Here is a 24,460-nt window from a genome sequence, read left to right on the forward strand (position 1 = left end):
CCACCCTTCTCATTAATTTGCTGGTTCTATTCTCTCACGATCCAAGCATAATAACCTTCTAATTCATTTGCTGGTTCTATTCTCTCACGATCCAAGCATAATAACCTTCTCATGCACTTGCTGGTTCTCTTGATTGATTGATTGATTGATTGATTTTATTGTTGATTAGAGACATCATCCAAGGGATAAAAACATGATAAAATGCAAGCACTTATTTCCATCATGGTCCCTGGTATTAAAAACAGGACATACATCAAGTCAAGTTTCAAGTTTCTTTAATAGTTGTCATACAGAAGTACAGAATACTTTTATACAAAATTCTTCTTTCTGTTACGCTCCAGAGACTGTGCTAGACAAAAGATAAGTATGAAATAAAATAGTATAGCATGTGTAGCAGCCTGAATATTCTACAAAGTATTCAGAGATGCTAACTAACTGTTACTTTCCCTGTGTGTGTATAACGTGTGATTAACAGTATTCCTTTGGATAGCTTAACAGTGTTCCTGTTAGGGTTCGTAACCGACCTCAAACGCAACGGCACAGAGAGGAAGTTCAGAGTTAGCCAAAGCAAGGGCGTATTTATTTACAGAGTCACAAGAAGGAATGAAGTAGAGCAATCGAACAAACGGGGAATCTGGCATGTGAAGATTGTTGCGGCTCTGCAGATACTCCCAGTAGGTAGTGGGGAGGAATTGGCTAGTGACGTTTGAAGCGGCTCTGCAGATCCTCCCAGCTTTCACTCCCGGTGGAAACGGAGAGAGAGAGAAATCAGAGTTAGCCCAGCGCACACACAGAGGCAGAGAGGTGACTGATCCAGTATAAATCCAAGTGACTTGATCTTCGGTGTACCACACACAAGTTAGCAGAGTCCAGAGAAAAAACAATACGGTATCTTCAGTGTTAATCTAACACAAAAATTAGGTGAGTCCAGTACAAACAAAAACGGGATCTCTTCGGTGTTCACCAAACACACAAAAAACTGATAATCCAAAAGATAGTTTCCAAAAACTCACCAGAGCGCAACGCGAGAAGCGGGCAGATTACGAGGCGTAGCTCCGAACGGGGAACCAGGTTCTCCACAGCAGTTCTCCACAAAAGATCCTGGAGAGCAAAAGACAGCAACAGCGACGGGGAAGGCAGGTATATGCAGGTGTAATTCAAAACAGTAGTACACAAAACGACCCGGCCTCGAATGACAGAAGGTCAGAGTATATGAAGCCTCTGGGGCGCTGATTAGAACACACCTCAGGTGCGTGATGGTAATTGATACTTGACTTAGAAGTGTGCGTTCGGCAACGGACCAATCATCACATAATCCTCACAGTACCTTAAAGGAACGGAGCGTGTGGCGGGGAACGGACCAATCATCACAGTACTTTAAGAAGCCTGTGGTGGGGAAAGAACCAATCCTCACAGTTCCTTTGGATAGCTCGCCCAGTCTAACGATGAGGTGAGGTGCTACTCTTCTCTGGCTGCAGTATGGACTACTAACAATAACATTGAGCCCTTTTTCCCTTTCTGGAACGGTCCTAAAGTGGGATCAGTGGAGGTTGCCAGCAGGGGGCAGAGTGGCAGTGGTGGCAGGTGGAGCGGAGGAGAGAGGAGAAGCAACGAGGAAGAGGGAGTTACCTGGGAGCGAGAGTACCAGGAAGCTCTCTTCGGCATTGGACTTGACCGCGATCAGTCGCAGTTACAGTGGGCGGGTGCTCAAACGAGCCCCCGTTGTTGGAGAGCCCCGTCGGAACGAGCGACGGGTGATAAGAAGAGAGCCCCGTTGGAACGAGCAACGGGTGATGAGAAGTACTTGCTAGTGACGGGTTATCCTAGAAGTATCAGCGATAGTGTGTGAGTAAGAGATACAGAACCGAAGGACTAACGTCTAGAGTTAACGAGACTAACGTCTAACGTTAGCGGGTTATAGTAGTTACTGTGTGCAGTGTATTAGTATGCTGCTAGCGGCTCCGTCTGACTTGAGTAGACTACCGGGTGCGCGGCGCTGAAGAACCGGTGGTATAGCCAGCCACGTTGCGTTAGTAGCACAACCGATATAGCAGGAGGGTGCGTCGAGACCCGAAGTTTAGCTGTGTTTAGGGTAGCAACAGTATTAGCTCGCGCAACAGCAGCAAGCCAGCAACAGCCAGCGGTGGACGTCTCCCAGACGGTACAGAGGACGCCTCTTCCCACCAGCAGAGGACGCCATCCAGCACGCTCCTCCAGCTAACCACTGCCTATGCTGTTCGCCCAGCCTGCTGGCTGTGCTCGCGGGATTGCCGATGCCATCTTGTCACCTGGACGAGTGGTGACAAGGGTGGGTCCGCCATCTTGGCTAAGTACTAACGATACCACATGTATCAACAGCAACGTCCATTCAAGTGAACGCTAACAACCAGTGTCTAAGGGGTACCCCGAACAATTTAAGCCGGCTTAGGTTAGGTTTTCTTTTGGTAACGTGGGCCCACATTTACTTGGTTTTATTTTGTTATTGATTATTTGATTATTTGGTTATTTGAATTCCCAAATGTTTCTCTACTTCATGCCTGGGTTCCCCTAGTACAAGCGGGGTGTTTTAATGTATTGAGCACGCTGTGCCTCTGGTGGGAAGAGCTTCCCCTACATTATAACAGTGAGAGCACCCGGTGCCAATTATGAATAAAGGACAGTGTTAATTGTAATGGATAACATGCCCAGGCTTCAGTAAAAGTAGACTTGATCGGGATCATTGTGTGTGTCTGTTTCTTCCGTTTTCCATTTGCTATTCTAACCCCTGGGTAAATATTGTGACTGCATAATTATTTAACCCTTACACCCCATTCACAGAATAGCATTTGAAGGGTCTATACAGGTGGTCAAGGAAGGGTACTGCTTACAGGGAAGCCCAATAATACTATTGAACTGACAGTCACTGGGTGTGGGAGGGCTGTCGGAGGTACTGGGGGAAGTGAGGGTGTGTGGGGAGCTACTGCTGACCGCCTTGGAAGGCGAGGGAGACCAGAGTACCAGTCCCCAGGTTAGTAAATCCTGGGCCCCATCCACTCCAGCTGCAAGCCCTCCAGAACGACGTTCCGGGCCAAAGACGAGGGTACATATAGGTCCAATACTATAGTATCCTACTACCCAGTGTCTGTGTACTACTACTCCCACAAGCAGGGATAAGAAATGGGATGAGGTACAATTTAGGTACAATTTACAGTAAGGTGTACTGAGGTATGGGTTGTAGTGCAAATCCTTTACCAATAAATATAAAGTGTGTTTAGGTGTTCTAAAGTGTGGAGAGTGGATGCTGCAGTGTGTTGTTTGTTTAAAGTGAGTGTGTGCGTGTGGATGTGTGTGTTTGATGGTTGTTGCATAGTGTTATTGTTCGTTGAGCAACCTGATGGCCTGGGGATAGAAGCTTCTTCTGAGTCTTTCTGTGCTTGCCATGAGACTCCGGTATCGCTTGTCTGACCGCAGCAGTTCAAAGAGGCAGTTGTTTGGGTGGCTGGAGTCCTTGATAATTATCTTAGCCTTACCCCTGCACCGCTTGTTGTAAATGTTCTGGAGGGTGGGAAGCCCCCCTCCAAATGTGCGTTCGGCTGAACGTGCCACTCTCTGTAGTCTGCTACGGTCCTGTGCGGTGCTATTCCCAAACCAGGAGGTGATATTGCCAGTCAGGATGCTCTCTATTGTATAACATACGACAACATCATAAAACATTAAGATACAATATGCATATACAGTTGAAGATAAAAGAATAATAAATAAAAATGCTACCCTCTCTTTCCTATGCCGATAGCCACGATCGTACATGCGTTTTGAAGACTGTTAACCCGGGGCCCTGTTTAATGCTGCTGGGCAGACTGTTCCACAGTACTGTAGCTGAGTAAAGAAATGTCTGCTGGCAGTAGGAAATTAGTTTAAATCTAAATGGAACTATGTTTGTGTCTCTACCTCTGGTTTCATGGCTATGGTTGTTTTTTACACATTGGAAGTAATTTTGAGGGTAGCTTGGCACCTCCCCTTTATAAATCCGATATACTAGGCATAGCTTTATCATGGATACTCTCTTTTCCACCCTGAGCTACCCCAGGCTGTTTAAGTAGGGCTGGTCTAAATCAAATCAAATCAAATCAAATGTATTTGTAAGGCCCGACAACACACGTTAATGTCCCCATGGGCCGGACACGTCTTCTTTAAACAAGTCAAGAAGAAAACATCACAATAAGTCAAGAACAAAACAAATAAATGCAACACTCCCAGACATACCCCACGCGAAGGTAAGGAAAAACTCACTAAAACCTAGCAATAGGAAAAAATGCACCACAGGCAGTGTGGAGGAGAGAAACATTAGAAGGGCCATTCAAGGGGGGATCTCCCTTCTTACAGTAGATGTCTGTGATAGTAGTGTTGCAATAAAACAGGCGGACAGTTGGTCTAAGTGAGTACGAGTGGGGAGCTGCAGGACTATCCTAACTAGCTTGTTCTGGGCAGTTTGAAGTATATTTCTCAAGTTGCTGGGGGCACTGTCATACCATGACAAGCACACAGTCAAAATGACACTGAACCAATGCCCCTGCAAGTGCTCTAATAGATTTCCTGTCCAGGTATTTCAAATTTCTTGCTAGGAATTTTATTCTGTTGTTAACCATAGCTATTACTTTTTTCGACATGCTTTCCCCAGAGAGTGTGTTTTCTAAAGTACACCCTAGATACACCACTGCTTTGGTACTGGTGACCACTGAGCTACCTAACTGTATCTTGATACCTTCCTGTTTTTTCTGTTTCCTTGTGGTAGAAAATAAAATGGATTCTGTTTTTCCTAAATGGAGAGACAGCCGGTTTTCTGAAAGCCACTGACTGACATTTCCTAACTCCATGCTAAGTCTGCTTTCAATAACCGTTTTGCTTTTATTTGACACCATGAGAGCCGAATCATCCGTGTAGAGCAGGAGATCACATGAGCAGGCTGACTGCATGCCCACCTCTTGCAGAGACAAGTCGCATTTCTTTCCTCTCTCCCTAGGCCTTCAAGGCCGTTCCTACCGCCGCCTCTACTGCTCCATGGAGCCCGACGCTGCTATGCTCTGTGCCTCGTGCCGGTGACCGGACTATACTCAAATCAACTCTAAATGGATCTAATCAGTGGATTGCATATTTTCTTCAAGAAGCAGAGGCTAACCCTCTCTGCCTATTGGGACATCATAATCAGGCTACCAACTTGAAGACGTGGTCATTTTTGGATTATCGAAGCTTTTGGACTGCAATAAGAAGATTTTGGATCTGTTTACCGCACACAGGATCTACCAAAATGAACTGATAAGACACTTGGACACTTGGACTAATAATGCATTCAGTCATTTGGACGGAGTTGTTAAAACTCACTCCACTCAAATCAATAGAGTTATATTTCACTCTATTCAAATCAAATTTAAAGTGACATGGCTGGGATAAATGGGCCAGTCAGTCAGCCAAAACAAATTCCTGGACCAAGGTCGAAACAGGGAGCTGCTGGAGTCGAAGGCCCTCTGGGAGATAAGAGTGGCGAGCGGCTTCCCCACCCGCAATCCCTACCTCCCCCACCCAGGACTTGGCTTGTGCAAGTACTCTGGCCAGCTTAAGCTCACTTGGAAACGTTCCCGATTCTATGGAAAGATTCACAATATGCGTTATACTGGGGGAAATAACCTGAGCTGCATCCCTAAGGAACCTAACGGGCATGTTGTCTACTCCTGTAGCTTTAGTAGGGTTGAGCTCCAGAAGCTTTTTAAGCACCGTCTCCTCTGTCACTTTTTTTAAAGGAAAATACATTTGTCTGTACCCCCTTTTTTGCATAGTGATCCTGGATATGGGCTATTCCATATCGGTCTGTCTGAATGGGCAATTTAGTGACTAGGTTTTAGGCCACTGTTGTAAAATAGTCATTCAGGTTATGCTACTTACATTTGTTCAGATGTTATGCTTGAATCTTCTCTCACAATTCAAGCATAATAACCGTCTTGTTAATTAGCTGGTTCAATTATATCACGATTCAAGCATAATAACCTTCTCATTAATTTGCTGGTTCTATTCTCTCACGATCCAAGCATAATAACCTTCTCATTAATTTGCTGGTTCTATTCTCTCACAATTCAAGCATAATAACCTTCTCATTCATTAGCTGGTTCTATTCTCTCACAATTCAAGCATAATAACCTCCTCGTTAATTTGCTGGTTTTATTACAGTATATCACGATTCAAGCATAATAACCTTCTCATTAATTTGCTGGTTCTATTCTATCACAATTCAAGCATAATAACCTTCTCGTTAATTTGCTGGTTCTATTCACAATTCAAGCATAATAACCTTCTAATACATGTTCTGGTGCTTCTCTCACAATCTAAGACAAGAAGTGCCCCCAGAGTACCGTGAGCTCCATTAAATCATACCCCCCCCCCCTGATCCGATCTCACTGCATGATCAGCAAATGCTTCGGGAAGCCCACTCCATCCTACGGGACCATGTCCTACACGGGGCCTTGGAATGGCTGCCCTCTGGCAGATGTCTGTGCTGCGGGACCAGCCGGAGGATGGCAACCTTCACACATGAGGCTGTCTGCCTACTAAACTCCTGTCTGCTCCTGGCTCCCCTCCTCCTCCTTTATAGCCCGGGACTAACCTCCACACATAATGAGTCGTGTGTGTGTGTGTGTGCGTGCGTGCGTGTGTGCGTGCGTGCGTGCGTGCGTGCGTGCGTGCGTGCGTGTGTGTGTGTGTGTGTGTGGGGGGGGGGGGTTGGAGTGGGTGCAGCGCTGCACTCGGCCTGACAACCCGCCTTCATCTCTGTTATCCCATCTCTACATCCTCCAACACCGTTTATAAGTGAGTTCTTCTTCTAGACTTAAGCCCATATAAGGAATAGTTACATGACTGACCTCCTGCATATTTGTAAATGTCAGTTCCTCCCCGTGATTCCGTCCCTCACACTGGGATAAAAAACAACCAATCACGCTTCTGCTTAAAGAGCTAAAGAACAAAATATACAAAGACTTTTACACACAGACACACACATCCACCCACACACAATTACTGTATACTTATCGTTCTCAAACACTCAACTGAAATTTCCTGCATACATTTAAGCACTCTACTGTACCCTTTACCTAAAAACAATGCACAATCACTTCACGGTCTTCCTGTATGATTAAAGAGAGATAGAGGGGTGCACTTGAGGCAGCGAGAGAGCGAGAGAGGAGGATCATACATTCTTTGGTTGTTCCCGGGCAGAGTTAGTTACAAACCACAGACACCAGGCAGCAGAGCAGACGAAGCTAATAAATGTTTGCTGTGGTTGGGAAGTTTCACCCAGGCCGCGGTGGCAGGTGGCCAAGCGTCGTTCTGGAGGTTGTGTTCTATTCTGGGGGCTGACGATACGAAACACACACAAATCACACAAAAAGGCTGAGGAACTTTGCGATGTAATCTACCGGTCATTGTTGCTGCCGGTGGAGGTAGAAATAGATTTAATGAATTCATTAATTTATTAAAAGGCTTGGGGTATAATGGGAGGTGGGTGGCTGGGTGAGGATTTCCAATTGTACGTTATTATATGAATACTTCACTTATACAATTGTGTTTTAGAAATATGAGAAAATAACGAGGGGGGAGAAAATATCTGAAATAATATAAATAAAACAAACCTTCTTACTGTATTTGACTATTATGTACCTTACCACTATGTACAATGTTACTATCCTTATACTATTCAAGATTCAAGACTACTACTACCTATCATGCTAATATGTCTATATCACTATAACAGATTACAGAAATTCAAGAAGCCTATTGGAACGTGAGGTTCCGATATGATTTGATTAATATATCTGCATTATTTTATCCCACTTTATGCGTTGCTTGTTTTACACTGCTTTTATGTCATATTTCTTACTGATGTAAAGCACTTTGAACTGCAATCCCCTGTATGAAAGGTGCTATACAAATAAAGTTATTAAAGTTATTATTATGCACTCAAGACTCAAGTTCGACACTATTTGATGAACAAAACCACTGACCCTTAGCTGCCAAGTTGTATCTCCTGCTGACTTGTTGTTTGTAAGTCACTTTGGATAAAAGCGTTAGCTAAAGGACTAAATGTAGATTTAGATCTGATCACACAGAAAATATTATGAATACATGTTTGGTAGGGATGTCCGATAGTATCGGCTTACCGATATAAAAAAAAATTGGGGGGGAAACCCCGCATATATCGGTATCGGTTGATATCAGTATCGGAAATTAAGAGTTGGACAATATCGGTATATCGGTAAAAAAGCCAATATTGAACATCCCTAATTTTTGGTTGTTCCTAGGTGGTAAAAGGGCCTCCGGTCCAGGGGCCAGGTTAGGTTACTGTGGCATCGCAGGGGCCAATACAGACAGCTGCGGTCGCCATTGGTGCCGGACCCCCGCCGGGCATGGGGCCGCCTCTGACCTACCCCCCTAACATCCAGCTTTGTTTTTTTAAGTGTGTCTGTGTTGTTAGTGTTGTTGTAGTAACATTTCCTGTCTCGTCTGAGGTAGCGGAGTCACTCCGTCCTACAGACTCGACTGAAGTGGACCGTCTGCATTCTTCACATGACGAGAACCCACTTATCCTCAGTTCTCCTCAGTTCGCTGCCCGACTGACATGATTTCAAAGCTCGGCCCCTCTGCTCTCGCTCCTCCGATCGCTTCCCCTCGAGGAAGAGTGACAGTTGTGATTGGAAGATCGGGAAAAGAGGGCAGGGTTTAAGGTAGGTCACCACTCTATCTATCCGTACAGGCCTTGGTGCCTTTCATTCCAGGGGGTCAAGTGCTCACGACACCCCCCCCACACACACACACATGCACCCTTTATAGTCATATAACACACGCCCACCCCCACACACAGACACACACACACACCCACACACACCCTTTCTCGCCCACCCTCAATATCACACTCATTTTTGACCTTTGACTCCTCATACAGTCTCTTATTACAAACAAGCGCTCTGTCGATGTGGCCATTATCGACTTGTCTCCCAGGTTAGATTACCTTTGGCAGACCTGCTTTACAATTACTCCACCACGGGAGAGAAAGGAGAGTGAAGGAGAGTGGCTATGTACGCTTGTGTGAGGGACTCACATCTTGCTTCTCCTACAAAACCAATTTGAAAGTGTTCGTGTGTGCGTCTGTGTGTGCGTCTGTGTGTGCATGCATGTGAGGCAGTGAAGGCCATTAAATGCTTGTGCGCATGTACCTCCAGCACGCCTCCACACTGCCACAGTGATTACGACCCGTTTCAGATCCCTATATGCCGCGCGGGAACTAAATACATTCACTTCTTTACAACACAACTAGATGCGTTTTCATTTGTTTGACGCAGGTCCAGGTCCACTGCTGTGTCGTCGTCGTCGTCCCCCCCCCCCCCCCCCCCCGACAGAAGGGTTAACCCTTTCACTGCAACAATTCACAGAATGTTAACCCTTTCACTGCCACACGACAGCCGGTTAACCCTTTACTATCACACAAAAGGGTTAACCTTCTGTCGTGTGGCAGTGAAAGGGTTAAGTCTTCCTGTAGAGCTCCTGCAGCTCATCAAAGGGCTCCCCATGGCACTGGCAGGGTCATCAGAGCTGAGCACCTCTGGTACAGAGGAGACAGGAGACACCTCCACCCACTCAGCGGGCAGGTTTGGGGAGAAGAAGGCTACACGGCTAATGTGAGTAATCTGATTATTTATTTTTTATTTTACCTTTATTTTACCAGGTAGTCACTTGAGATCAAAGATCTCTTTTTCGAGCAAGACCTGGCCAAAATGGCAGCAAAAACAAACATACAAAATACACAAAACACAGACAGAGACATAAAAGGCAAAGTGGGGCAAGGGGATACATTTGAGCTGCAGCAAATTAGATTATTATAGTAATCTGATTATAAAAACAGGTAAATGTTGTTGTTCATTGATCACAGATTAGCATCCAATGCCCACAAGTAGTGAAGTAGGCGGGTATCTGCACCTCCTTTTTTATTTATTTTTAACTTTTTCTGTATTTTGCTCCCATCCCAATTTAGTTGTTATGCCAATTCCCTTCCTGGTCGCTGCGCGCATTGCCCCCACTGTCAGCCTGGGGAGGGTGTAGAACTACCACATGCCTCCTCCGATACATGTGGAGTCAGCCAGCTGCTTCTTTTCACCCGACAGCGAGGAGTCTCACCGGGGGAATGTAACACGTGCGGAGGTTCACGCTATTTCCCCCAGATCCCCTCCCTGCTGAACAGGCGCCCCGACCGACCAGTAGGAACCGCAGTTTACAACGACCAGGACACGTACCCCGCCGGCTTCCCACCCGCTAACACTGCCAATTGTGTTAGTAGGGACGACTGCCCAAGCCGGAGGTACCGCTGACAGCTGAATTCGATCCCAGAGTCTCTGCGGTGGTAGGCGAGTGCATTCTCCACTGCGCTACCCAGCCGCCTTGACCATCACACTCAACACGCTCAGCCGAGAGCTGCATTCTGAGCCCCCTTCTGTATACTCTGTGTATACACACACACACACACACACACACACACACACACACACACACACACGTGTTTGGCCAAGCTTGACTCAGACGCCACGGTCACAGCTGAGGTGGGCGTGGCCTCGGCTGACGAGGAGGTGGAGGAGGCCTGCATAGAGGAGGTGGAGGACCTGGCGCTGTGGTGCCGGGAAAACAGCCTCTCCCTGAACATCAGCGACGCAAAGGAGCCGACTGTGAACTTTTGAAGGAAACAGGAGAGGAAATACAACCCTCTTGTGATCAACACAGCCCTGGTGGAGAGTAGCTGACTGCTGTCATTGCAAACAACTCCATGTGTAGGAGACACAACAGTTATTTCCAAGAACAAAAGCATTCATTCCGAAAGTTACATCGTTGATGCTTGAAATGTCTGAGCTTCCACGTTAACTCATTGGGCGCCATGCCCGAGTAAAGTCGGGTTATCTCACCAGCGGTTTAGCGGCATACCCGAGTATAGTCGGGTTTTGGCAGTTTTTTCTTTTATTTGATTTTTTTATTCATTACAGGCTCACGGACCTCGGTGTTACCATAGGAAATCATTCTGAGATCCCGAGAGTGCAATACCGGCCGCATCCTGCTAGGTGGCAGTATCACCCACCCTTTGAAACCTTATTTCACACTGTGTGTCGCATCTATTGTCGTCCGGGCGGAGAATTTAGACCAAGCCAAGTAAACCGATTCATCCGAGCACTTCGAAACGCATTCAGCACACTTGAGGCATATCTTGTGCCACTTCACGTCAGGGACCCGATCGACATCAATACTGGAAATCGCGATCAGACAATTGGATTGTCCTTTTTGGAATAACCCCGATCAAAGGTAAGGACTATCTGACGTCAATTCCACCTTGATCCTACAATGATTTCACATCGATCCAGCCGATCAACGTATGTAGTATTCAAAACGAATGCCGTTGCTGGCGATCAAAGCATCAAAATACGACCCCCCCCCCTTTCATGCATTCATGATGAAACATAATACCTATTATATACCTTTGATTTGGAAATAGTAGCGTGTCCAGATGAGCAACGCGAACGCTTTTAGCAAAATTCACATATCGCTCCATAACGCAGTTACCAGGAATTAGCCAGGATCACTCTGAAACCATACAATATTCACCACGGTATAACACATTTATTCTTTTTCACATGTTGGACGAGGGATAGTTACTGTCAAATGAGCCATAGTATTGTCTCCATAGCTATAATATAGATAGCCCTGCAAAAACCGCGACACAGTGAAATTCCCTATTTTTTAAAGTGGTGGCCCATTGAGTACAAGGATGGATAGAACAGCTGGCCGTGAATGAGTTAAAGTATGGTTTTGTTTATTATTAATAATAATAATAATAATAATAATAATAATAATAATAATAATAATAATAATAATAATAATAATAATAATAATAATAATAATAATAATAATAATAATAATAATAATAATAATAAACTGTATTTGTATAGCACCGTTCATACAGGAATTACAGCTGAAAGTGCTTCACAGCAGTAAAAAAAAAAAGAAGATATGCATGCAATTGGCAGATCAAGAGCAATGCAGAAGTGCAGACATAACATAAGCATAGAACGAGCATAAAATAGATAGCAGCTAAATAGACAAAGTCAAGGTAAGGCATAGAACAATTAAATCACATTTTCATATTAGGATCTAACATCTTAATAGGCCTCTTTGTTTACGGTTTGATTATCAACTGTGAAATGGTCTCTTCTATCTGCTGTGGTCAGGTAGACAGAGAGGCTACAGAGAAGCTACTACCCCTGATATTCTACATGAGGTCTCTGAAGGATACCTGGCTACATTCACACTGCAGGCAAAAGTGGCCCGGGTCTGATCTTTTTGCTCATATGGAACTCCGATCAGTTTATTTCCATGACAGTGTGAACAGCACAAATCACATGGAATCTGATCTTTTCAATTCTGATTTGGGCCACTTTCATAATGTGGTCCTAAATCATATACGGGTCTGATTTCTTTGCAATGCGACCTCAGTCTGAACAGTCATGTGACCTCATTCTTAAAAGTCATGTGAATCAGCCTAAACAGTCATGTGACCTCAGTCTGAACAGTAATCAGAAGTGATGTGACTCTTACTCTGACTTTGTGTCTCTTTCACCTCCTCCCCCCCCCCCCCCCCCCATTATCATCTGCTTATGAATTAGTTGGCATCCACTGCGACTTATAAATTAAACCATAAATTGTGACTTCAGTGTCCTCCATGTTTACGTCCATCTTCGTTATTGCTCATTTCAGCATGCGGGTCAGTTCAGGAGCGTGAACTGGAATATGATGTTGGCCACATTTGAAAAATAATGTGAACAGCCAAACAAAAAAATCTGATCTGAGCAATAAATCAGAATAGGGCACTAAAGGCTTGCAGTGACAAGGCTGTCCTCCACTAAAGAAATTATTAGTTGACTAATCGATTAGTTGATTTCATTGACAAATCTGTACCATTTGAGTTTCCCCACATGCAATAATATAGATAATAGATGTGATATATCATCTTTAGGAGATAACTCATTCAGAGTGGGGGGAAAGCATAAAAAAAATTACTATGAGGTCATGAGCGCTTTTGTATATTTATATATAACACAATAGCTGCCACGCAATATATGCATCATTAGCAGCTGACACCATCACTGTAAACGGTGGGAGTCGCTCACCTTGTTTGCAGGGCTATAACTATTTAAATATTATAGCTATATATGCAATGCTATGGCCCATTTGACATCGGGTATCTATCGTTCAAGATGTGGGAAAGTAATATTTTTTCCATTCATACATTGTCGTTTTATACCGTGGTGAATATAAGTATAGTTTTAGAGTGGTCTAGGATCATTCCTAGAACGCTAGTAATAGGCTGCGATGCATATTATACTTAATCCATTGGCATTTCGTCCCTATACACACTACAATAAAAAATGCAAAGGCATATGATCGGTATACATTATGTTCCATCATGCATGCAGGAAATGGGGGGGGGGGGGGTCGTTTATGATTAATTTATTGACAATAACGGCATTTGTTAGTATAACAGCATACGTTGATCAGATCGATTGCAGTGATAGCAATGGACAATCGAGCTGAAATTAACGTTAGATTGCGCTTACCTCTGGCCGATGAGACTGCAGAAAGAATATTCCAATTATTTGATTGCCATCTGCTAGATCGTATTTCCGTTTGGCCAACGCCATAAGCTCCAAAAGCATAATGATTCTTGCGCCTCGAAGGCGATTCAATGCACTCGAGTGTGTATTTGGATCCATGTTACAAAAAAACTCCGCCCGGACGACATTCACTGACGCACAGAGCCAAGCTTCCTGCAGAAAGTAAGTGCAACACCGGCCGAATACCACCAGGCGGCGGCGGTATCGGGCCGTTGCGATCTCAGAAAGAGTGCCAGATTTTCCCACAGCCTTGCTGGATGAATTATGAATGGAAATAGCGAATAAAAGAAAAACGGATCCAATAACGAGTTTACTCGTTGTTTGGCGTCCAACGATTGGCAGGCTATAACGAGTTCTGTATCGTATGGCTCCGCTCGGCGTCACTACCGCACTGTACCTCGCTCGTGCACGCGCACTGAATAAAAAATTCCACAATACACCTTTACATCCCAACATCCGTCTGACCACACCCCCATCAGCTTACCTTCATAAGCAGGTGTGTGGCCACCTACTCGCCTCCTTCTTCGCTTTCACCACAAGGAAGTGCCTGGTAGATCCCCACTTGACGAGGTTGCTAGTTGAAGAAAGTTGAGACGAGTTTACATTGTGCTTATTTTTTTCTTCTCTCATAAATATTCAAGAGAAAAATCTAAGTCATAATGTCTACTTTGGAGAGTCATAGAACCACTCTTCACCAGCGGTTCTCCATTCCCGCCTCCGTCGTGCGTTCTGGTGCGGGGCTGTTGCCGCTTTCGTGGTCGGCAGCCACGCCCGGTAGGCATTCGATGGGTAGTTTGCCTCTCCGAGGAGCCAGTGCACCGGTGCCGTCGACTCTGCGATGGCCTGGTCCTGGCTCTGGTTCCTCTGGTTCCGGGGAATCGTCCGTTGTTGAACGGCCGGTTCCGTTGGTTCCGGAGGATTTGAGACGCAAGCTTTTTGCGTCTGCTCGGTCCCGTCGCAAGATGGTGTCCTGCAGACGTGAACGGCCTGGGTTTGGGGAATTGCTGGAGACCAGCGAGGATGTGTCGGTCTCTAGTTGTCCAATGGAAACAGAGGACTACATGGTAGAGGCGGACGGGTTCTTGTTTGAAGGCCCAGTAGAGACGAATATCCCACCCGTCCAGGTAACACTGGAGGGGGGTGATATGTCTCCTTGGGGCGCCTTGTTCGAGGATGTCGGGGAAACCCCTCTGCGTCTTCAGCAGGATGCCCTACTATCAGCCACATCAGACTGTGGCTCCTTAACCAGTCGCAGCCTGCTGCATGTGAGGGATGCGGGTTCGGTGGAGGAAAGTCTGCAGGGGGAACTGCAGGCTTTGTTCCCCGAGCTTATGGCAGTGGCGGCCGCTGCAAACGGCGTGCCGCTGCCGCAGCCACTGCCTGCGCCTGTCCCCGATGATTTAATAGGTCATCTCTGGCAGCGTCGCCCGGTGAGAGGGGTGGACGTTGTCTACCCATTTTTACCCTCAATGGGGGCCTATGTTCGTCGGGGCCAGGTGGTGTCCCACATCATGGGCCTCACTCCCGCCTACGTACCAGTTACGCGGGTGGTGGGTTTGGTTGAAGGTATGTGAGAGGGTGTGCCACGGCTTGATAGGCCGATGGCCGCTCTCCTCTGTCCGGATGTGGTGTGGGAGCCGTTATGCAAGCCGGTTCTCCAAGGAAGATCGGCTAGGCGGTTGGCGTATTGGAGTGACCAGTCATTCATCGCGGGTACACAATCGCTGGCTGCTGCGTCTAACATCGCACAGCTGGCTAGATTTGTATCCGGGATAATGACGGGCGGCACGGAGCGGTCGGAGGTACAACATGATCAGCTCACCCAGGCGGCAGGAGCTGTCCTGCATCCGACCCATGTGCAGGCCATAGCCTCTGGGAAAGTGCGCGCCCTGGCTACTCTGATCCAGCGCCACCTTTGGCTGGAGCAGGCCCGTGTGCCGGAGAAGAAGAGGTCTCCTCTTCTGACGGCCACCCTCTCCGATGCTGGACTATTCGGGAAGGCCCTGCAGCTGATGACCTCAACATGCAGAGAGATGGCAGAGGAGAGATCCGTGCTCCAACCCCATTTTCCGCCTTCCGTCATCGCCGGTGGAGTCAGAAGGCTTCCGCGTCGTCGAGGTTCCTCCGCCGTGGCTGCCAATGCCTCCATCGCCACTGCTGGCCCGTCGACGAAGGCCAGGAGGAGAGACAGTGCTGCTGCTGTAGCCGGCCCATCTACGACCGGAGGTGACGGTAGGGATCGACGAGACCAGCAACCGATTGCCTACCGTCCCTCCGGGGCTTCTCGGGGTGGCAAAGCCCGAGCGGCTCGAGGCAGCAGACGCCGCTAGACAGTGACTTTTTTCCCCATGCGGTCCCCACTGTTTACCCCTCCCTGGCCCTCTCATATTATTTTGTTGATTAAATAAAAAGTCCCCTAAAGGGGGACTGTATTTTTTGGTTAAACAAACTGTGTGTTTCTTCACCAAAATATGATGAGGTTGAAAAGTGTGAATCTACATTGGTATACATTGATGGATGAGTTACGTTCGTGTTATGAGATTAAAGCAAGGTCTGCAGCATTCACTCGGTTATAGAAGGGTTTCTATCTCGGCCTGACGCTCCACATGCAGGTAGAAGCTGGTTGTATGGTCTGTTGCTTACACACGAAGTAATGTTGAACTACAACACTGTTGTGTTAGTTGCAGTAATGCTTGTATACACAGGTTCCACGGCCTAGCCGTTATACTCTCTATCAGTGTTTTTTCTATGTACAACATGGAATGCGGGTGTAGGATTCACACACGCACACGACTTGGTTGTGTTGTAAACCCTGTTCACATTCTGTGGGTAGCATGCATTGTATTAGCTTGCGCTATTCATTGGCTTTCTACCAAAGGTTTTCATATGCTACAGTTGTTATTGTGTGCAGGGGGAAGGGTTTTGTGAGGGGGTGCCGAATAAACCCATCCTTCCCACTTGATTGGTCGAATGGGTTTTCTCATCTCCTGTTGGGCCAGTCAGGGCCAAGCCGTTAAACGCCTTGGCGGGGGGGGGGGGGGGGGGGGGGGGGGGGGGGTTGTCCTGACTATGCTCCTATTACAAACAGGAGTTACATAGCGTACGTTACGTTGCTATGACGATGGCTTCCGTGAGTAGATCTTTACGTAAGGTCTGTGGTGTCAAAGTGTCGGGTTAGAGCGTAGGACTTACGGGTCCGCTACGCTCGTTTTTATGTGTAACTTGAGTCAGTTAGTCATGTGACTCGCAGTTGCCATGGCTTTTTCATTCTACGACTCACATGGGAAGGCCTTCTGGGGAATTTCGGTCTAAATCCTCTGTGGAAGGGGTGACTGGATGTAAAAATATAAACAGTTTTTACCCCCGGCTGTGTAGACTGGGATTCATACTGTTGGTGCTTCCTTCTTTTTTATTAAAAAGAGTTGAAGTTAGGAAGCACCACACCCCTCTTGTCGTTCCCCTGGGCGCCTTGGGGATTCACTGAAAGGTCTAAATAGCCTGTTCATTGATGTGGTTGTGTCCCGACGCACGTTAAGTGCTAGCTCGGGGTGTTCTGTTGAAGATCAGGCGGGTGACTAGCACGCCTTGGTTGCTTGTGGTTAAAACAGCGTTTTTATAAAGCAACTGGGATGGAGGTTTTTTTCCTCTTCCGACGACCTGTATTGGTTATCGACGGATTCTCGTTCATGTCTGGGGGATGATGACGGAATGGATCTAAACATATGTAGAGGGGTCTCACGCCCTTGGGGTGGGCCACCAGGCGCGGTTCGCACCGACCGTCTGGGTGGCGCCTTCTTTTCATGTTTTAAGATCAACACGCCTATCTGCCCCTTCTCCTGGAGTAGGCATGTCGGCGTGGTTAGGGCACGGCACTGGTTCTGGTCACGCTGGTCCAGGTTAGTTAAACCCGTCTGCCGGGGATGCAGATCAGTTCTGGTACCCTGAGGGACTTGTGCTTTTTTCGGGGGGAAAAATGCCAGGTCGGTCCGGGTATCGCAGGGTTAGGCGCTATGGAGACCCTTGTTGGGTACATATTGTACTCTGCACTGTCGTAATGGCTTACGGGCATGCCAACCTGTACACGCCCGATCTCGGCCGCTACGCTGGTTTGGTCCTGGTTAGTACTTGGTTGGGAGACCGCCTGGGAATACCAAGGGCGGTGTGCTTGGGGCTGGTTCTCCATTATTTTCGCTCCTCTTTCACGCATGGCGTGGAGGGGGCTGTTGGGGTGGTCTTAGACCTCCTCTGGTAACTCTGTGCTTCCCGTGCCGCCGGGCCCGGTCCGAAGTACTGTTCGTTGACCCGTAGGCCTGGGATAACCCCCTTTTTTGAAAGACTGCAACACTTGTACTGCGGTATGACACCTGCAGGTGTGTTTGAGTTTTTCCTGAGGGGTTATAGGAACAACCACCGCATAGGGTAATGACATGGTGGTTGGTTCTCTGGTGTGTTGGAGCAGTGTCAACTCCCGGGTTGTCCGGTTGAGTGTGCCCCTGCACGTTCATGACGTCTGCCAATCATGTCAGCCTTCTCTGCCTCAACCCCTCTGGGTGGGTTTTTTTTGAAGGAGGCTTTGTCATGGTGATCAACAACGCCAGCATACGCCCCTTCCGCCGGTGCGGCTGTTTTCAGCTGACTCCTTTGGCGCCTGTCTCGTCCGCAGTGCTCCAGGCTCGGGTTACAGCCTGTTGCCTGGTTTCCCCGGTACGCTGCCTGCTTCCGTTGGTTAACCTTGAGTGTTACGGCCGTGCTGACTGCCTGTTCTGCAGGGTCAGTATGCCAGGCGGTGTGCTATTGGGGGTAAAGGGCCCGCTCTTGGAGGGGCCTGATCCGAATACGCTGGCGATGTGGGGGGCGGTGTCACTAAGTGACCGCCTGGTGGGGTCTTGATGCCTGGCGTCATTGACCTCTCCGGGCCCCCGTTTTCCAGGGGATCCAGTCCCTTCGGTGGGTCTGGGTCTTCCTTCGCGCTCCGCTGCTACGGCCTTGCCATGGGTTGGGTTTGTTCTTGACCCCGTGATTCTGGGGGCAGTAACGAGGTTGTTCCTTCCGTTCGTTCCCGGGTGGCATGCGGGTTGTGCGTGTGTGTAGTCGTGGGGTCAAGCCACGGTCTGCTCACCCTGTGCGTGGAGTTGCTCGAGTGCCTCTTCGCACGGTCGGATCTGTCGCCCTCCCGGGAACCTCCAATAGGGGGGGTGCCCTCCATTAGGGGGGGTCGGGGGGGCTCGGTCCTCCCTGATCTGATGGTTGTGGGAGGCCTCAGGGGGCCTTTGTCGGGCGATGGCTCTCGCTCGGCCTCCCTTGTACGGTAGTGACGCCGAGCGGAGCCATACGATACAGAACGTTAGGTTATGGCTATAACCAAGTTCTGTGAGTATTGGTGACGCTCGGCGTCAGACGCCACTGCAGCCCTTGATCTCACCTTGTGGTGAAAGCTTGGGATGGAGGCGAGTAGGTGGCCACACACCTGCTTATGAAGGTAAGCTGATGGGGGTGTGGTCAGACGGATGTTGGGATGTAAAGGTGCATTGTGGAATTTTTTATTCAGTGCGCGTGCACGAGCGAGGTACAGTGCGGTAGTGACGCCGAGCGTCACCAATACTCACAGAACTCACAAACGTTAATTCGTTTTTGGCGCAGAAACGGTTAAGCTGTTTACTGTTGACACAATGCACAGTCCAGGAGCAATCACACAGGGGAAGCACTTCACTGCATTGTACATGTACTGTTGCATGTGACAAATATAACTTTGAATGTGAACTTGAGAGCCATTAGTTACTATAAAGATCATAAGATGGTATTGGAGATACTTTTGAAACTATTTGAAATATAGGTGATTACTATTACTTAAAAGAACATGGTAACATTATGGGAAATGCCCTTATCGTCTTCTCCAGAGTCAGACATACAGTAGATAGATACCAACTTCCTCTGTGTGTTCAATAGAAAGCTTTTCGGCTGTGAGCTAGCCTAGTGTGGCACAAGCGAATGGCAGCAGATACGGACCAGCTAGCCTAGATGTTGACCATAGTTTTAAGCTAGACTAGTGGTTCATATCCACTTCCATTCATTTGTGCTAAGCTAGACTAGCATGCAGCCGGATAGTTTTCTACTGAACGCTTGGTATCTATCTTCTTGTCTGACTCTGGAGAAGACGGTAAGCGCATTTCCCATAATGTTGGCGTGTTCCTTTAAGGACTCAGGAACAATGAGTTAATAATGGTTAATAATAATGGTTGTATAGGCCATATGAGGCAAAACCCAAATCACTGTTTTGAGGTCTGGAAACCATTTAGATTTTATGACATGTTGTATCTGGACCTCTGGCTTCCAACAGCAACATGTTGATTTGTTGCAAACAAAATGTCTGTAAATAAATAAACTGAACGTTTGTTACTAATTAAAAATATATATATATTTTTTTTTATTATGTTTTTGGTAGATTTCTTTTATTATTTTTACTACCGGGCAATCCGAGAGAGAGAGAGAGGAAGAACGGGAGACAGAGCAGGGGGAAGACATTCGGCAAAGGACGCCGGGTCCGGGAGACGAACCCAGGTCAGCCGTTTCACGACGCAGGCACGCAGCGCGTTATATGGTGTGCTACTAGAGCGCCCATACTAATTACAATTTTAAAAAGGTAGTCAGTAATACGGAGTAATTGATTACATTTAGAAATTAGCCTCTCCAACCCCGTCGCCTGAATACTTTCGACAACAAATGTTTGTTTCCGCGTCTCTGATTGGCCACGCGCGTTTCTGGTCATGTGACATGTGCGCCAATCGTGGGACCGCAAGTTTCTACACTGGTTAAGCTTAGGCGTTAACCTTGGTTAAGGTTAGAGTTTGTCTTAGAGCAGACCTGGGCATTGTACGGCCCGTGGGCCAAATACGGCCCGCGGGATGATTCTGATAGGCCCGCAAAAGATTACATGATAAAAAAAAATTATAATAATCTTTTATTTTTTATGTTTCTTTTTTTATTATAATTTTTTTATGTCAACGTTCACACGCACAATATACGCTTACCTGGGATTTGACTTGATTCAACAACAAAGCAGTCGGGGCAATGGCAAGCCGAAAACGGTCGAAAGTGTGGTTATTTGAAGTTTGGATTTTTTTTTCACAACTGAGGTAGGTAGATTACATTTTTAGAGACTAAAGTACCGAAAAAAGGTACCGTTGGGTACCGGTATCAATTCACAGGTACCGGTATCGTATCAGTTCAAATGTGAACGGTACCCATCCCTACTGAACACACACAACTGCAGGGCAAGGGCATTTTTGCTCATGAAATGCATAGCCATGTGAAAGCCTTCATGACAAAGTTGCAATTCATTTCAAGGCAACTAGGCAGCATCAATCTCGAACACATGAAAATCCTGAAAGAAGTCAAACTATCAGCTGATCACCGGCACTGGTACTAATATATGTTAGGAGCACTGCATGATGAATTTTCAAGGCGTTTTCAAGATTTCAAAAAGGTTGAGGATGAAATGCAGCTGGTTTCCTCTCCCTTTACCTGCAGTGTTGATAGTGCACCCACTGATGTTCAGCTTGAACTCATTGACCTGCAGTCTGATTCACTACTGAAAGAGCACTTTAAGTCAGCATCACTGCTAGAGTTCTACTCTGCTCTCAAGGAGGAGAACTTTCCAAACATGAGGAGACATGCACAGAAGATGTTGGTTCTCTTTGGATCCACCCAGGCACGTGCACACATAGAGGCCAAGGGGTGCCTGAGCACCTGCCTTTTTGAGCCTCATCAAAAAAGTGCCCTTTTTGAAAAAAATTACTTTTTTTTTTTTTTTTTTTTTTTTTACTGTTACGCATATAGACTGCCCTTCCAACTGAAAAATGTCAGGATAGAATAAAAATATTAGGTAAAGAGAGAGAGATGCCCCATATTCCATTGCAGTTTGCACGGCCTCCTCAGCGTGCCTCTCCGCGGACCTACTGTATATATTTTATGCATAGCGTGGGTGGTGATGATGATCATGATAGAAACCACTGTTGAATGCTGGTATTACACTCACTGAGGGACACAAAGAAGTCAAGTCCGATGGGATTTGGGAATCTCAAATACAAATCGGGATTGGAATAAAAAATGCATTTATATTAAACAATACAGAATATACAGCACTTCTTGGGGTCTGTAGGGTAAGCACTTATTCCCTCCCCCCTGAACATTTATGGAGATGTATGGGCCTTTTAAGTCAGTGATAAAAGTGTCTTTCAAGGATAAGTGAGCTCCTGCACTGATTATTATAGTTCAATATTCAATATTTGATCACCAAAACCCCCCAAAAAGCATAAAAAGGGGGCCCCCCGCCCGAAAAGGGCCCTTACGCGCGCTCGCTTAATATAGACACACAAGTGTTGTGCCCTTTTCAGCCTTTGAGCACCTGCCCCTCTAAAGTCCTGTGCACGTCCCTGGATCCACCTACATATGTGAACAGACATTCTCAGTCATGACGTTTACCAAATCCAGGTACAGATCCTCTCTCACTGATGAACATCTGTCAGCTGTGCTTCGCATCTCCACCTCAGACATTCAACCTGACTTTGATGGACTTGTTAAAGCTCAAAAGAGACTGGATTTCTCACACTTAATGAAAAAAAAAAAAAACTGAAGAACACTAAAATGTGGGAATATAACAAGTGAAATGGGACACTTGATCCTTTTCTTTTTTTCTGCACAGTAAAAAAAAAAAAGAACTGAAGAACACAAAAATGTGGAAATATAACAAGTGAAATGGGACACATGATCTTTTTTATTTTTGTTTGCATCGTTCTGAAAACATTAAATGTTTAATATAGGCATGTCAAGTCAAAAAGGCTACAAAACTGGGACACTTTTCTTTACACATGTAGAAGGGTGGATTATCCCTGCTTGTGGGAGTAGTAGTACACAGACACTGTGTAGTAGGATACTATAGTATTGGACCTATAAGTACCCCATGTCTTTGGCCCGGAACGTTGTACTGGAGGGCTTGCAGCTGGAGTGGATGGGGCCCAGGATTTACTAACCTGGGGACTGGTACTCTGGTCTCCCTCGCCTTCCAAGGCGGTCAGCAGTAGCTCCCCACACAAACAGTCAAATAAACAAATAACAAAAATAACCAATAAATGTGGGCCCACGTTATCAAAGAAAACCTAACCTAAGCCGGCTTAAATTGTTTGGGGTACTCGGCTTAGGTTAGGTTTTCTTTGATAACGTGGGCCCACATTTATTGGTTATTTTTGTTATTTGTTTATTTGACTGTTTGATTCTGAAATTCCCAATGTGTCTACGTTCTATGCCTGGGTTCCCCCAGTACAAGCGGGGTGGTTTAATGTATTGAGTACTCGGTGCCTATGGTGGGAAGAGCTTCCCCTACATTGATAACAAGAGCACCCGGTGCCATATGAGTAAGCATTAACGTTGTAATGTATAATCTGCCCAGGCTTCACTAAACGTAGATCTAATCGGGATCATTGTGTGTGTCTCTTTCTTTGAGTTCCATTTGCTATTTTATTCTCTGGGTAAATATTGTGACTGCATAATTATTTAACCCTTACACCCCATTTACAGAATAGCATTTGAAGGGCCTATACAGGTGGTCAAGGAAGGGTACTGTTTAAAGGGAAGCCCAATAATACTATTGAACTGACAGTCACTGGGTGTGGGAGGGCTGTCGGAGGTACTGAGGGAGTGAGGGTGTGTGGGGAGCTACTGCTGACCGCCTTGGAAGGCGAGGGAGACCAGAGTACCAGTCCCCAGGTTAGTAAATCCTGGGCCCCATCCACTCCAGCTGCAAGCCCTCCAGTACGACGTTCCGGGGCAAAGACGGGGGTACTTATAGGTCCAATACTATAGTATCCTACTACCCAGTGTCTGTGTACTACTACTCCCACAAGCAGGGATAATCCACCATTCTACATTTGGCGTCACGAACAGGATCAACATCCTACTCCACTTCCTTGACCGACCAGTAGAGAGACCATGAGGTCCGATGAAGGGACCAGGGCCGCGCCGGAGATGGCGGCAAAGATGGAGGAGCTACAAGAGAAGCGTCGAAAGATGACACCGGAAGAACCAGTGGCGAGACTGGAACAAGGAGAGGCCGTGAAGGGGTCGACCGAGGGGGCACTTCAGGAGAGGCGGTGTGCTCAGGCGGCTCTGCGGGAGCCAAGAGACGGCTCAGAAGCCGCCAACGGGTTAGAGATGACGTTCACCAAGGAGTATACCCTCCTCGTGAAGGACGACCCCATCCGAGGACGCGGTCCGGAGACTTCTGAGGACAGGAGTGCTCAGCGGAGGCGACAGGCTCTTTCACGGGATAGAGGGGATGCGCCCGTACCGCAGTTATCGCTCCGGCTCCGAGGAGGTCGGCTTCAGCCCCATGGTGGTAGTTCCCCACCAACCCAGCCAGGTCCGCTGGGAGGCTTACGTCCCGATATGCACGCCCAAGAGGTCAGAACCGGAGGTGGAGGACACCGAGAGGGGCGTCCCCATCGCCACGGGCCCCACCCTGTACTCGCCAGTCGGCCCCATACGAATGATGATCCAGATGAGGAACCGCGGGTACGACCGGGTGGAGATACGGCGAATCCAGGTAGAGGGGCCCCAGCTGGAACCAGTGGGGCGGGCAATGGTCCGAGGGATCCAGCCCCCTAAGACCCCGTTCGAGACAGAACCTGATCCTAGAGAGCCTGAGAGGGAGCCCGACCGGAGGGGGTCTGAGAAGAGAAAGG

This window comes from Notolepis coatsorum (genome assembly GCF_963971535.1).
Source record: "Notolepis coatsorum genome assembly, chromosome: 9".
Classification (NCBI taxonomy): domain Eukaryota; kingdom Metazoa; phylum Chordata; class Actinopteri; order Aulopiformes; family Paralepididae; genus Notolepis; species Notolepis coatsorum.